Raw genomic sequence first — 15111 nt, forward strand, 5'->3', positions numbered from 1 at the left:
CACTAAGAAGTAATCACAAACATAATAACAAAAGCTGATGCTGAAGCTACTTCTGCCAATATGTGAGGAGCTTTATCACATACTTTCATACAAAGACAGGATATAGATCAACTAAAATGACAAAACATACAAATGTCATCCTCCCAAGTAAGCATGCATTTGTTTTAGGTTGTTGTGAACTGAAATCCACCATTGACTGTTGCTAATTTGACTTTGCTTTTGAAATGTTATTCTCCACTGCATACAACCAAGAGTGTAATTGTTATGTTTTGAGTTGATGCAGCTTTTCAACCTAGTTAACACGGTACATACTACATACACCACTGTTGTTGCAAAAGACTACAGTTTGAGAATCTTGAGCAGTTCTAAAAGAATCGCCCCTCAAAGTTTCCCTTGTCTCTGTCCGTTTTGGCTTTTCACCAAGCTTTATTCTGATAAGACCTGTCCAAACACAAGTGTCTGTGAATTATTTCTCCTTCCTGCTTCTGGGAAGTGTTTGTTTAGCTTACACCTCCATCGGCTTTGACACAGTAATCCTGCTGGGAACATCTCCTACACTCTGGGAAATTTTTCTGTGGCTCATTATATTTTTGAGTGGAAGTTTTGCATTTGAATTTGAAAGTCAAATATGCCAAAGTTGATTCAATAAGAGGGACAAAAACACTATGTACACCATATGACTTGTAAATGAAGTGACTGAAATTACTTGTTGAGTGTTTATTGGTGTGTAGGTCAGACTGAACTTGCTGAAAAGGAATACACAGAGCTCCACAGAAAGGAGATCTTCTTGGTCTGCACCACATCAGTTGTGTCCCTTCATTACATTACAGAGCTGAAACCACATAAGACACCAAACCTGACACGCACACACACACACACACACACACACACACACACACACACACACACACACACACACACACACACACACACACACACACACACACACACACACACACACACACACACACACACACAAATCCCTTCAAACAAAACTTATTGAATAGCTGAAGAAAATTGTGGCACAATGTATTTTTGTAGATAGATTTTTCTGCAATCGCATCTTGGATAGATGCCGTTGCAGAAAAATTAACTGATGCCAAACTAAGTAAAACTGAGACTGACTGAGACTCAAAGACCAATGTTTACTACATCAAAGATGTCCCAGTGCAACCACACAAAAATTGGTGAAATACATAAATTTATGCCCTCCCAGAGATTCAAGGCAGTTTTGAATGAAATAACAGGAAGATATATATATATATATATATATATATATATATATATATATATATATATATATATATATATATATATATATATATATATATATATATATATATATAAAATGGTGAACAGTGTGCTGTACTTCACGCTATGACACATTATGAATCATCAGATCTATGCAGTAGTATCACATCAAATATTTGTCTGGACAGATAAAAGTAAAAATAATAATTGTAACTTACTAATTTAGTCCACTCAGCATGTCCTTTGGGTTGTTGCAATTCTGGTGGAAAAGTATGTAGGATGTATATCAGATCACAGATGCAGCACATGGTGTCTTGTTTCCACTCCTGTACTGGGCAAATTTACGTTTTCCACTTTTGCATCCCACATGTGCCATCCACAGAACAATGTGGACCTGGCATGCTGCTTTAACACTGCTTAAAGCTGCTAATTTAACTTTAAGGGCAATATATAAATGGATCAAACACTCCAGTAATAAGGATTCTATGCTTTGTTTAGTAAAGTGCGTATGTGTGAACTTTGACCGGCAGATCTGACACAATCATGGCACATGCGTGTTGATAATTGTTGTGAAAGTGTAGTGACACGGACCCACAACAGGGGGCGGTAATGAACGGACAATGGATAAAGCCAAAAGTAACAATTTAATGTTGTGAATTGCACAATGGAATACAGACAATTGCAGTTGAGGAGTACAGTCAATCATACACAAGGTGACGTGTGGGCAGGCTCGAGGATAGACGACGTCTGTCCAGAGAAGAGCCGGATCCCACACAGCTTCCACCGCCAACGGATCTGAAGAACACCGGAGCTGCCAAGTCCTGGGTCCCAGGTGGCCACCGTCTCCAGCTGTCAGACCTGGTACTGCTGGCAGAAACAGAAACAGTTAATGGTGGGTGCGTGGATACACACCCAGTAATCTTTCCTTACTCAGTTCCTCCGGGAGGGAGAACCTCCACCTCCAGAAACAGAATCACCCGTGCAGCTCCTGTCAGTCACTCTCCCTGGAAGGAGTGAGAGGCGAAGACGTCGCACTCACACTATCTGCCAATCCAGTTTCAGACTGTAGCCACAGGAAACGGCTGCACACAGAACAATGTTTAATCACTGAAAATTACAGCAGAGAAGGTTACCTAAGTGGTAGCTGATTTCTCGGCGAGGAGGTGGAGTTGCAGTCCGGCCTTTGTAGTGATGGTGATGAGTGACACCTGGTGCTGATAAGTGACAGCTGTCACTCCAGCGGCTCTGACGCCCTCTTGTGCTTGGAGCCCACACTCCAAGCAGGGCGCCATCTGGTGGTGGTGGGCCAGCAGTACCTCCTCCTCAGCGGCCCACACAACAATAATACTGATTTGGCTTATTTAGCGGTCAGATTTTTGTTCCTGTCCTGATTCCAAAAATGAAGATATTTGACTGGAATCATTAAAATAACAGGCAAAATTTGTATTTCCTACTACAACCCCTGGCAAAAATTATGGAATCACCGGCCTCGGAGGATGTTCATTCAGTTGTTTAATTTTGTAGAAAAAAAAGCAGATCACAGACATGACACAAAATTAAAGTCATTTCAAATGGCAACTTTCTGGCTTTAAGAAACACTATAAGAAATGAGGAAAAAAAATTGTGGCAGTCAGTAACGGTTACTTTTTTAGACCAAGCAGAGGGAAAAAAATATGGAATCACTCAATGCTGAGGAAAAAATTACGGAATCATGAAAAACAAAAGAACGCTCCAACACATCACTAGTATTTTGTTGCACCACCTCTGGCTTTTATAACAGCTTGCAGTCTCTGAGGCATGGACTTAATGAGTGATAAACAGTACTCTTCATCAATCTGGCTCCAACTTTCTCTGATTGCTGTTGCCAGATCAGCTTTGCAGGTTGGAGCCTTGTCATGGACCATTTTCTTCAACTTCCACCAAAGATTTTCAATTGGATTAAGATCCGGACTATTTGCAGGCCATGACATTGACCCTATGTGTCTTTTTGCAAGGAATGTTTTCACAGTTTTTGCTCTATGGCAAGATGCATTATCATCTTGAGAAATGATTTCATCATCCCCAAACATCCTTCCAATTGATGGGATAAGAAAAGTGTCCAAAATATCAACGTAAACTTGTGCATTTATTGATGATGTAATGACAGCCATCTCCCCAGTGCCTTTACCTGACATGCAGCCCCATATCATCAATGACTGTGGAAATTTACATGTTGTCTTCAGGCAGTCATCTTTATAAATCTCATTGGAACGGCACAAAACAAAAGTTCCAGCATCATCACCTTGCCCAATGCAGATTCGAGATTCATCACTGAATATGACTTTCATCCAGTCATCCACAGTCCACGATTGCTTTTCCTTAGCCCATTGTAACCTTGTTTTTTTCTGTTTAGGTGTTAATGATGGCTTTCGTTTAGCTTTTCTGTATGTAAATCCCATTTCCTTTAGGCGGTTTCTTACAGTTCGGTCACAGACGTTGACTTAAGTTTCCTCCCATTCGTTCCTCATTTGTTTTGTTGTGCATTTTCGATTTTTGAGATATATTGCTTTAAGTTTTCTGTCTTGACGCTTTGATGTCTTCCTTGGTCTACCAGTATGTTTGCCTTTAACAACCTTCCCATGTTGTTTGTATTTGGTCCAGAGTTTAGACACAACTGACTGTGAACAACCAACATCCTTTGCAACACTGCGTGATGATTTACCCTCTTTTAAGAGTTTGATAATCCTCTCCTTTGTTTCAATTGACATCTGTCGTGTTGGAGCCATGATTCATGTCAGTCCACTTGATGCAACAGCTCTCCAAGGTGTGATCACTCCTGTTTAGATGCTGACTAACGAGCAGATCTGATTTGATGCAGGTGTTAGTTTTGGGGATGAAATTTACAGGGTGATTCCATAATTTATTTCTCAGAATTGAGTGAGTCCATATTTTTTTTCCCTCTGCTTGGTCTAAAAAAGTAACCGTTACTGACTGCCACAATTTTTTTTTTCCTGATTTCTTATAGTGTTTCTTAAAGCCAGAAAGTTGCCATTTGAAATGACTTTAGTTTTGTGTCATGTCTATGATCTGCTTTTTTCTATAAAATTAAATTGAATGAACATCCTCAGAGGCCGGTGATTCCATAATTTTGGCCAGGGGTTGTATTATTGCCATCTACACTAAAGTACAAATGTGTCCAGTGTGCTTGTATGCATGTACTATACATCATGACTCCATGACTTTTTTGTACACTCCAACATGAAGCTGTGCATTGTTTCACTGATCACAATCACATAAACTTATAACTCTTTCGGTCTCTGTGTCTTCCTTCATGACAGTTTCCTTCTTGCACCATCACAGTTTTTGAGAACTGTCAACTCCAGACAGTTTTACCATAAAGTGCAATACGTACTGCTTGTATTTCTTAGTGACTGATGTGTATTAAGTCCAAGACTCACACAGTGATTTGTAATTGTTCATGCATCCATCCCCTGACTTGTAAAGAAAACCTGGGATGAAAGTGCTAATTTACGTACTGTACCTTTCTCATACTCTGATAATAACCATGTACACTTTGGATTTTTTAATTTCAGTTTTAAAAAGCATAATATTTTGTTGTTGTTGTTGCTGTTCTTATTTTATTTTATTTTTAATTATTTATTACAAAATTGGTTTGTTTGCATTTATTTCTGAACATATTTTACAACGTGTGCGTAAAATCTAGGGTGGTCGTAATTCTGGGTGCCGGTATTTATCTTATGACTCTGAAGGACAGGTGGGATCTGACCAACATATTAATTTCCACAAAGCTGTAAAAGGACTGGGCAGAAGAATATCTGGGAAACAGCCACACTAAATGAACATGATCCCACAATCAGAGATTTTTAGCCTTCCACACATTCCTGAAGTTCTCATTCTTTCCGAGACAAGATGGAATGTTCTTCCGGTAGATGTTGCAACAACTGAAGATCATGAAGTGTTCAAGACATGATACAAAATCATCACAGACTCAACCTAGTTATTCTAGGTACCCTCAGAATACCACATAGACAGATAGATAGATAGATAGATAGATAGATAGATAGATAGATAGATAGATAGATAGATAGATAGATAGATAGATAGATAGATAGATAGATACCATTTGTAATTTTGTAGCTGATGTGAATGCTTGCTTTGTCAATGTGATATAAATCTTAGACATAGAATTAAAGAAATTAGAGAAGCAAAAAAAGTAAAAATAGTTTCATATCTTAAATTTTAAACACATGCTATCTGAACTGCATATTATACCATATCACATCAACTTCATAAAATGTCTAAGTGCTTTTTTAAAAAAAGTTGGCTTCATTGTTCTCATAAGACTGTAGAATCAGTATATTGTAGTTATCTCAGAGACACAAACCATTTTAGAGTCTCTGCCACATTTTTCAATGTAAGTTTACACTGCCATCTTTTGGAACAAACCAGTACTGTTAAACCACTGAAAACCAAACATCAAAAAACAGCAGCAGCAACAACAACAACATTTTAGTAAATGTAACACAACAGCTTGATTTTGTCCTGTGGAAACTTCAGATTGGTGATAATCATCATATATTAACAAATGCAGTGAATATATAATTAGAATGGCCTTTTCTATTAGCATGTATACAATCACAAAATAGCTGATAACGCTTACAATTATGGGTCAATAACAATTTTGAAACTAAAAATTAGGTTGAACGCGAAGCACATTTGTACGTAGTTGATAATAAGAAAAAATGGCCCCTATTTGTGACAAATGCTTCAATAGTCAAAAAACAAAAAGCAATATCTCATTGTGTGTTAAATTGGACACTGTAAAGTTATTCCAAAGTTCCTCAAATGTATGTATTCTCATGTGAGGCTATAATGCTTATAAGAATAGTAATAAACGTACGTTTGAAGACAAAAGTTTATGTATGCCTTAGATAAAAATGTTCAAAGTCTATTTTAACCTACTGCGCACATTTCAGTTTGTCAAACAGTATGTGTGCTAAGACATTTAGAATGTCTACTTCATTTCCATATAAACTGATTAAAAAATTGTTACAAGATAGTATTTTTTCACTTTTTATTCACTCCTGCAAGTCAGATTTTCAGTGAGTCAGTAGATTACATACAGCAAAAATGAATGCCTCTGGACACAGCATGGAGAATTCCACAAATTGTTGCAATTACTTAATAATAATAACAAAAACCTTCTGAATGAATAATTGGCAAAATCTGGGTTAATTAGGGAATCTTTAACTCAAAGGTCATTACTGAAGAATCAGCAGGATGATAATAATAATGATAACAACAACAACAACAACAACAACAATAATAATAAAAATAAGGTTTTGTATAACAGAGGGTACTGTTGCTATTGATATCATGAATCTTTTTCAGGAAACTAATAAGGAGCAACCTGACTTGTGGATGTCCAAACATTTGCTCCAGAAGCCTTGGCTTAATTCTTTAGATTTATGATAATAATAATAATAACAACAACAGCAACAACAACAACAATAATTAATAGTTATTAGACACTTGGGATAATACAGACTGTTCATCATTGTGGAAGGAGCTCTAAATAAAAAACTAGAAATGAACAAACATCTATTCTAAAGGTCCAATAGTATCTCAGAGTCACTTGACATATAAAAGCTAAACAAAAGTTTACATTTGTTCATCATATAAGGTCAGAGCCTTAATAAATAAATAAATAAATACATAAATACTGAATTAATGGCTTTCTTCTTGGTGATAAACCTTTAGAGCATGGTGACTTCTGGAATCTTCTATGCTGTTTAAAGAGGTGTTCATCTTGCTGTATGTAAACTGTTGACCCACTTAAAATCCAGCATAGTACCTACAAATTTAAATAACTCTATCTTGCAACTGTTTTTTAAATAACTTCATATGGGAATAAAATAGTCATTATGTCCCAGTGCAGTTTCACATGTAACATGCCACATGTTGACGCAAAAGGTTAATTTTGAACGAATGAGAATGTAACGAGTTGGGTGCAATGCCAACCCTAACCCTAACTATGACCATACCCATAACCAAAATGTAGATGAATGCTCCCTGATGATGCAGAAGTGAAACTGATAGTTGTGTGGAGTATCATCAATCTAGCATCCACGATGTAAACAACAGGTAGCAGACATGGTTACAGGATATTATATAGGCAACACTAATTTTTAAAAAAGTTTTTTAATTGATTTGGTGCATCAAATTTCATAAGATCTGAATGAGTTTGTGCTCATTATATGCCCTTTTATTCTGATAAATTATAAGATAAATTGTTTTTGAATGATCATATTAAAAATCTGCAGTCATCTATCTATCTATCTATCTATCTATCTATCTATCTATCTATCTATCTATCTATCTATCTATCTATCTATCTATCTATCTATCTATCTATCTATCTATCTATCTATCTATCTATCTATCTATCTATCTATCTATCTATCTATCTATCTATCTACACACACACACACACACACACACACACACACACACACACACACACACAACACACACACACACACACACACACACACACACACACACCACACATATATATATATATATGATTGAGATGATGAGATTCAGCTTGGGACTCCGACGAGGGCGGTCGCATCTCCTCCACTCTCCCTTATCTCTGCTCTCTGCTTTAACCTTCAAGTCCCTACTTCACCAGACTGTGAATTTCTCAAATTATATTGGATACTGGATCTACTGGACTACTACACTACACTACTACACCATTTTTTCTACAAGAAGGTCAGGACCGGGAGATCCTACCTGCCCAGATGGAAAGCATCCTGCGAACTATGTTCTCAACTCCTGGGGGTCTTGGCGTATTGCATGCTTGGCGCCTTTCTTCGTTGAGGACATCGAGGATTTATTCATTTTTGGTCTTGTGGTAGCAGGGCTGGTACTTTCTGGCTTATGTGCTGCCCTGATCTACCGGAAAATTGGCAAGACGGCAGCATCAAGAACCACGGCCCATCGCTTGTCTGTCATGATTAACGAGGTTGGCAAGGTAGTGCATTCTCAGACTGCGATGACTCTTGAACTCAGATGCAAATTGGATGACATCCTGGAGCAGAAGCGTGCCTTGTAGATGAAGTTGAAGATTTTGGAGGCCGGGGAATATTCTAAATTCATAATTGGGAATATTATTAATTCATAATTGGGATTTGGTTGTTCTAGTGAAGCTGTAAAAGTGTTTTTCACTGCTCAAACCACAACACGGCAGGCTTATCAAGCCTGAAGGACAAATTGCCCGACTGTTTTCCTCCAGAGGAATGTCTTCAGGCCTTGGTGATCATTTAGCTCTTTTCTTATCTCTTTTCTTATCTCAGACAATAAACTGTTTTCATAGGACTGAAGCATGCTCCACTCCCTTCCCTAACCCCCCTCCCCCCCATCAAACACCCCCCACTCCGGCTTCTGCTCGGGTCATCCTTTCCCCCTTCTGCGGGGCAGCGTGGTTTTAGCTGCTGCGCATCTCAGGGTTGCTGCGTGACCTTAACCCACTTGCCTCAATTCGGATATATATGTGTGTGTGTGTGTACATTTTACTTTTATGGTAAAAGGGGTGGGCCTTTATAAGCTTTTGCTTCTGGCCACACCCTTTCTATCTATCTATCTATCTATCTATCTATCTATCTATCTATCTATCTATCTATCTATCTATCTATCTATCTATCTATCTATCTATCTATCTATCTATCTATCTATCTATCTATCTATCTATCTATCTATCTATCTGTCTGTCTGTCTGTCTGTCTGTCTGTCTGTCTGTCTGTCTGTCTGTCTGTCTGTCTGGTATTGTGGTGTGTTTGTGAACAGTTCTTGGAATGGGTATCTGTTTATCCGTGTGTGTGTGTGTGTGTGTGTGTGTGTGTGTGTGGTCTGGCGCTGAACACCTTATCAAAGATGATCTTATCAAAGTCATTTTCCACTTTGGATTTGATTAATGTTTCATTTCTCTCTCCCTGTCTCTGTGGCTCCCCCCCCCGCTCGTCGATTTTAGCTGCTCATTCTCAGACGCTGAGTCAGCCCTGCTGTCACTCAGTCTGGCAGGCTTTCTATCCATCCCTCAGTCATTCCCTCTGCATTTGGAGCAGCAACATGACTATTCTGCTGGATGACATTAATGTTTGATGGTGATATGCTGGATTTGAAAACAATCGTGTCAGTTAACGTCAGTTAACTGGGCCTGTCCGTGTGGGGTGGTGGTCTCAGGCAACCTCCATCCTTCGTTGCTCCCCTGCTTGAGTGGTGGTCTTCTTCGGCATGGCCCTGGCATTGCTCCAAAGGATGGGGGATTATTGTTAAATGGCTATAATCTCTGCTGTTTCCTCTGTCAGTCCAGCCCTATTTGATGGGAGCTGGTGTTTAGGAAGGGCTCCACAGCCAGAGATACTCTTTAACTGTAATCTCTCTAATCTGTCTCTTTACTACAGCTGGGGTCCCACAGGTCTGCTTCCAAACTCAGCTCAGAGCTCACACTCTGAAACCGAACAACAGTTCATGTGTTTCCTACAGGAAACCATACAAAAGAAGAAGAGTCGAATATACTACAGTTTTTCTTTATTGCTTAGGCGCATTTCTTGAAGTACAATGTTTCAAAAAGAATATTAATAAAGAATAAATATGAACATATGTAAAATCGTGAAACATTTTTATTTTCATGTAATATATTCAACACTGTAGACTCATACGTTTCTCTGTTGGCCTGTTTGTCCACCTGCTCCTTCAAGATCAGAAAAATAATGTGGTATAGTTTTCAACATGATTGAAGCATTTTTAAATTTTGACCTCTATGTAATTCTTCAACTGACCCCTACCTGGCCGTCTATTTAAAATTCAAGTGGACAGTTTGTTTTTTCAAAAGTGTAAGGTCTAAGGAGTATTTATGCCAAATTTGGTGCCTGCATCACCATTTGAAGGATTCCCCTGTAAATATTTTGCTGTCTGTTGCACTATCTCAGTTTTTCAGTGAAGGGAGAATCTTGGTGTTGTCGTCTTGCAACACTTCTCCTGTGATATCATCACAGGTAACATTCACCACAAAAAGTCACATCTCTTGATCTTGTGGTTTGTGGTCATACACACGGCACACTGTAAAACTCAGTGAGTTTAGCTGAACTCAAACCATTTGAGGAAACCGATTGCCTTAAACCAGGGGTGCTCAAGTTCATTTAAAAAGTTACAAATAAAGTTCTGCCTAAATAATTTGCATTATATTTTGGATTAGATTTTTTGATGCATTGTTTGGTTTACTTGTTGACTCTGCGTTGTGTTGTTATGACTCCACCCATTCTCTCCCCTCAGGATGCGAGCTCACGATCTCTGGCATGGAAGTTGGATTCTCTAACCAGAAGGCTAAATGCCAGGGCTCTGGCCTTGTGACCAGAGAATTCTTTTGAGCTGTTGGGAGTGAGGTTTACTAACTACATATGCACAGCAACACCTGCTGGCCTCCGTTAGATAAACTCAATTAAGATGAGTGAATGGAATGCATTGGAAATACATCACCAACACTTAAATGCCCCAAAACCTTAAATGCACTTAAAGGAACTGAGTTGTTATGACAACAATCTATTATGAGTTAGTTTAATGAATGGAAATGAGTGACTATAACTTTTTTCAAAGTTTGAGTTACATTAACTTAATTATTATATTAAAATGGAGTGTTGGGTTTACCAGTGCACTTTCAGGCAGAAAAGAATTCTTTGATGGTTACTGAAGAATAGAGAGTATACTAGCAAGAAGGCCCTCAACATCACAGTTTAACCATCAGAAACTGATGTCTTGCACACTAGTGACAATTATTGACTACCATGATAACCAATCAATGTCAAATCAAATCACATGTAAGGTCATTTGACAGTATGTGTCATTGATTGAACTAAGATGTGATCACCTCTCCATGTTTGATTGATATTCAAGTTCCACTTGATTTTTCAATGTATCATATACCATGACCACAGCATTTGTAACATACCTGACATACAGAGGGCAGTTGAGAAATTTTGAGCCTTACCCAGACAAAGTAGGGTGTGGTTCTCCATCTTTGCATTCTGACAAACCAACATTTCTCAATAATGTCTGAAATTTTGACTCACTGGGTGCAATGCTGAGAAATGTTGGTCTCTCAGAATGCAAAATATGGAGAACCACATCCTACTTTTTCTGTTTCAGGATCCAATCTTCTCAATCACTCCTCGTATGTGCATTTGACAGTTTTATGTACTAATATGTTTGTGGTGATTTGCACAACAAAAAAAAAACTCTGACACATTTTGGAACGTAAGACCATTTCACTGAAAATGACCAACTATTTTGAATACAAGCTCAGGTCAGGTCTGGGAGCTTGTTTCTATGTGTACCATCCGCCACAGTAGAAAACCTCTCAGTATCCTGATGGACAAAACCAAGGCAATTAGTCTATTCCAACTTCCCCAAAGTAGACATCTCTGTGTGGCTGTATGGATGTCTCATCTCAGTCTCCTTAATTAAGTCTTCAGTTAACATAAAGTCAATTCATTGGTACCCACAGATACTCCAAAGAGACCTCTCACCAAAGACATCCAGTCTTAGGCCACTGCTTAGCATCCATGTTTCGCATCCATACAGTAAGACAGAAAGCACCAGAACTCTAAAGGCTTGAACTTTTGTTTGGCTGCAAATATCAGCATTGCTATCTGTCTCGCGGTCATTGACATGCACACCCACAGCCGTTATTACCGGTAATAGCCACCAGTTGTGAAGCAATGTAGTGAACCCATGTACATGGGACCCTGTATGACATACAGCAGTCCATATATTGGATAAAATACTAGAGGTAAAAGACAGGTGCTGACATTAACGCATCAGCGCGCCCCACCCCCCTGTCGGCACACACAGCCTCTCTCTCTTACCCACCAGAGAATCAGCTGTTTGGTGCAGGAAAGAGATCAGCTGTTTATGAGTGGAAACATGCAGCTGAGCGCACATGTATTCTAGCATCACACACGTGCTGCAGTTCGGTCAGCTGCTATGACCACACACACACACACAGCTGTCATGAGCACACATATGCACGGTGGTGCCATCAGCTGTTCTGACCACACACATGCGCATGAGGATGTGCAGATGAACCAGCCACAAGCACATGCAGCGCATTGATTAGCTGTTATCCTGGCCAGACTGAAAGGCGCATGAAGAGCGCAGAAGGCCATGAGATGGCTGGAGTCCTGTAAAAAGTGCCGGATGCCTCCAATTTCACATAGATGATACAGTTATGACGTCAGTCCTTTATATGTATTACTGTGATATGAGTGTATTACAACTGTGACAGCCCGTTCAGCCATATGCGGTGCAGCGCGGCTCTGAGATGCACTGACTTGCTGTGCAGCTCACCTGATTGGGCTGTTACAACTACATGGTCATGTATTTGCTGCCCTCTATAGTGCATGTGCTCTGACCACATGAATGTGCCGACTGCTGTAAGAATACTGTATGAGGCATTTGAATGCAGCTCGAATTTGCATGACAGCTGTTTGAATCCTCATTTGTACATTTGTGCTCTAGTGTGACAGGGTATTAGGAATGGCAGAAGATTTTGATTTTGGAGAGAAAGACTTCATTGTTCATGGTTCAGAATGTAGAAAATTCTACATCATAATTTGCTAACATGTTAAAACATTTGCTATTTGTGCAAAAACAATAGGAAATTGCTACATTGGCTGTTGTTAGTTTGGCAGAGTGTATCCGCTCTCTGTGCACATTCTACATTCTTCCTAAAAACACAAAAAGTGACACTGACAACCACTAAGGGAATTTAAACGATGCTTTTCAGAAACTTTTAGCAGTTTGTGACTTTTTTGGGGTGGGGGTGGGGGGGTCTGTCAGTGGACAGTGTAACTCATAGTGTTCTTGCCAGATTTTTAAGAATGTTTTTCCCTGATGAAGCCTATCATATCCCAATTACTCTCACATTGCAGAATCAGGCATTTCAGGCCTTGAGAACTGTACACGCTAATGAATGCCCTTTGAAAATGTAATCGTGTAACATTAGAAGTAAAAGCTGACACACATGAAGCAAGAATTTAAAAAGATAATTTAATATTCACAAAGGAAGCATTGTTTCCTACTGTGAATCTCTAATTGTAGCAATTTGTTGTACATTTAATTGATTTTATTTATTTATTTTTTTGTATTTGTGCAAGCAGAGTAAGATGCATGTTTGTGTCAGCTACCTCATGTTCACAGCAAGGCCTAAATCCTGTAATCTCACTTTGTTTGTAAAAGTGTGTGAATGCGTCACAGTGTGCATTTTGCATAATCACTTGTGTGCATAATGCCGTCTGTTTCAGACAGATTCTCGCTGAAATGTGACTGTACACGTTTCAATTTGTCTGTGTGAAACGCGGCACTTTTGTTTCGTCAGTGAAATGTGGAAATACATGTGTGCATACTGTGTGTGTGAAAGCCCCCGTGAGTGCGTCAAAGACTCTGTGTTTCCCAGGAGAACAGTGAATCCTGTAAATCTAACATTTCTCTTCCTGGTGGTGGTCTCAGGAGGATCTACAGGGAGATTCCACGTTTCCCACAATGCTCCTTGATACTCCTGGCCTCGCCCCTAAGCCTGCCTTTTGTCCCCCGTCTGCACATAACGCTCAGTTTGTTTGTATGTCCTGACAGCGGGGTGAGAAAGTGCAACTCTGCAGGTGGGAAACCCACATTTGTGTGTTGAATTACATTCATATATATATATGAATGTGTTATATAAAATAGGTAGCTGACATTTTTCAAGGGTGGTGATAGATTAAGTAATGAGTTGGAATGATGTGTGAGTCCAGAATCTTTTTAGAAGAGGAACTCAACCCTTTTATTTCCTGTTAATTATGTAATTTTAATGTTAATTTACTGTCTTAATGTATTTATTCATTGTTTAGGTTGTTGTTATCATCCACACACTATATTATTATTATTACTTCTATTTTGTCATTTGATTTTTAAATGGACCACAATGGAAATAAGTGTTTTCACTTTCTTGTGTTATCCATGTATTTTTAACGTTTACAATTATATGCACTTACACTCACGCTTTTACAGTAATATAACAATGATTTACTGCCCCCTGCTGGAAAGACATGAGTCCAAAATGTAACAGCACAGCATCCATTGTTTATTAGTTAGCTAAAATGGCTAATTTCTCCAAAAATATTTGTCCTATCAACTTTTCGTTTTCACAGTGTTCATCCTTGACCCAAAAATACATAAGCGTGCCAAATGGCAAATGTCTGCTCTCCCCGATGTTGCCGACCGAATGGTCTCCCCTAAAAAATGGTCTACCCTGCCTTCACTGCGCATGCTCCGCAGCCAGAGGAGCTGCTGGTGCTGCGTTCACCGCACCTCTGTCATTTCAAAGTACCAGTAGTGACTCACCGATTACCGCTTTGTTTCTGCTTTAAATAGCCTAGTTTCTGCTTAAATGATTTAAGAGGTTTTACTTTGTCATCTGATGGTTAATAATCCCATTAAATCATTTGATCGCTTTGGGTGAAGAGACTCCGTCTCAGACAAGCTGCTGTGTTTCCAAATGATGCATGCGCAGTGAAAACAGGGCAGACCAATTTTTAGGGGGGGACTGTTCGGTCTGCGACACCGGTTTTTGTGTGACCAAAGCCACACACACACACACACACACACACACACACACACACACACACACACACACACACACACACACACACACACACATTTTTTTTTCTGTTCCTACAAGTCTAATACTTCTGCTACTCTTTCAGTGTAACTGCTGTGAATTTTAATTCACTTATTTACATCTGTGTGAATCCTGTGTGAGCC

General features: G+C 39.1%; 1 protein-coding gene across 1 annotated transcript in view; it reads right to left on the reverse strand.

Moving 5' to 3' along the window:
- cfd (complement factor D (adipsin)) overlaps positions 1-9446 on the reverse strand; it is a 38703-nt gene extending 29257 nt beyond the window's left edge. Inside the window, exon 1 of the mRNA XM_034159602.1 lies at positions 9442-9446. The gene's annotated coding sequence lies outside the window, so the exon portion shown is untranslated. The remainder of the gene's footprint in view (positions 1-9441) is intronic.
- Between the last annotated feature and the right edge of the window lie 5665 nt (positions 9447-15111).

The sequence above is a fragment of the Thalassophryne amazonica genome, chromosome 19 (assembly GCF_902500255.1).
Source record: "Thalassophryne amazonica chromosome 19, fThaAma1.1, whole genome shotgun sequence".
Classification (NCBI taxonomy): domain Eukaryota; kingdom Metazoa; phylum Chordata; class Actinopteri; order Batrachoidiformes; family Batrachoididae; genus Thalassophryne; species Thalassophryne amazonica.